We start from the raw sequence: 1,975 nt of genomic DNA on the forward strand, positions 1-1,975 counted from the left end.
TGACAACTTGAGTTTCTTCCTCGTCTTGTACCACTCTGACAGGTCCATAGTTTCCTTCGTACATGAACTTTTCCACCGAGTTTGCTTCCGCGACAAAAGGCCTATGATCGGCCTGTACCACCTCTGCTTCGCCTTTGTCATTCCAAAAAATCAGGCATTGATGGAGCGACGAGGGTATACAGCGGCTTCCGTGTATCCAATCTCTTCCTAGGAGCACATTGTAACTAGTAGGGCCATCTATTACAAAGAAGACAGTGGTCCTAGTAGTCGTACCTATAGTTATGTCTAAAGGCATAACTCCCTTAGCTGAAGTTGCTCCTCCATTGAAGCTAGTGAGGATGACTTCTGTAGGAATCATATCACCCTCTGTCTTTGCGAACTTTCTCATCATCTTGGATGGAATGGTGTTTATAGCCGCTCCATCATCAACAAGCACATTTGCCACTGGGACGCCGTTAACTAGAGCTTTAACGTATAATGGCCTCAGGTGTTTTGTCAATTTCATGGCTGGCCGTTTAAAAACAACCTTTTCAGCAGCCTCTATTTCTACTTCTTGCTTGTTTTCTGTCAAATTATCCCCCTGTGATAGGTCGACGTGTAGTATGTCACGCTGATCCTCTGTCTCCCGAATTTCCTTCTTACTTCTTTCTAATGCTTCCTCATCAGTTATCCAACCTGTGGGATGGGGCATTATCTTTAGAGGTGGCCCATACTTTTCAGAGCGAGGTACTCTCTTCTTCCTTTTGGGTGTCCCGTATAGTACGTAGAAGTCGAAAGGACGTCCAGATGGCTTCCCCAACAAGTCTACTTCGCGAACTCCCTCTTGGTGTAGTTGCTTAAACAGAGTATTGCGCGATACTCTCCTCTTTTTCCTTTCTGCTTCTAGGTCGATTTCTTCTTCAATGTCTGTCATCCCATCGTCCTCTTCATCGTCGTAGGCCTCTCCAGAAGTCTGGCCTTCTTCACATACCAGCATGCAGCTTCTCCTTCGTTGTCCTCCCTCTCTTCTTTCTTTTCTTTATTCTTGAATTCATTGGCCAGTAGGTAATTATTGGCCACGACAGGAGGCAACGTACCGAATTGGATAGCAAGGGGCTGATCTGGATCTTCTTCATCCTTTTTGTCCCTCTCAAACCTTGACCTCCCAGAAGAGGTTTCTGGCAGTTCCTTCATTGATTCATCTGTACCAGTCTCTTTACTACCTTTGAGGACGTTCTGATTGGCTACCTTGAGTAATAGAGGCGCTTTAGGATGTGGCATTCCTTGTTGCTGCCTCATCATCCGTCCGTAGTTTCGCTGGAAACGCCTTTGTTGGGCCCTAGTCATCTCATCGAAGGGTATTGCCCTTCCTGCGCTGTATTGGAATGAATGCCATACATTAGGCCGGCGAGGTTGCGGCCTAAATGTTCTTCCAGTATCTGCTGGTCTGAACTGCCTTTCAAAAGGTGGTCCTCTATAAAATGATGTATCTCGCCCTCTGTCAGGCTGAATGTTTGGGAAGAAGGCAGGGCGATGAGGATGCTGCCATGTCCCTGGTTTCTCCGTGTCTCCATTTACTTCCCTTTTACACCTTGCACACAGGACGTTTTCGTCCTTTTTTGGTTCTTTCCCTTTGATTCGTTCGAAGACACTGGGATGTGTTTTAGTGTCTTCTTCTCTATCGTCTATGACCCACTTGAATTTTGGCAACTTGTTCATGAACCCAGACGTTACCATATTTACCCCAAGTGGCTGTGGGAAAGGATTCTCGTCCACTGCCATCTTTTTCTTATCGTCGAACGTAATTCGTCCTGATTCAATAGCATCCTGCAATACGTGACGGAAAACCAAGCAATTGTTAGTCAAATGTGACCATGCATTATGTCACTTACAATATTTTTTACCCTTTATTTGTTCAGGGTTTGGCAATTTGTGCTTATCACTCAGCTTTATTTGCTTATCCCTATATAATTTATCGAATATAAGGTCAGCTTTG

The sequence above is a fragment of the Olea europaea genome, unplaced genomic scaffold (assembly GCF_002742605.1).
Source record: "Olea europaea var. sylvestris unplaced genomic scaffold, O_europaea_v1 scaffold126, whole genome shotgun sequence".
NCBI lineage: Eukaryota > Viridiplantae > Streptophyta > Magnoliopsida > Lamiales > Oleaceae > Olea > Olea europaea.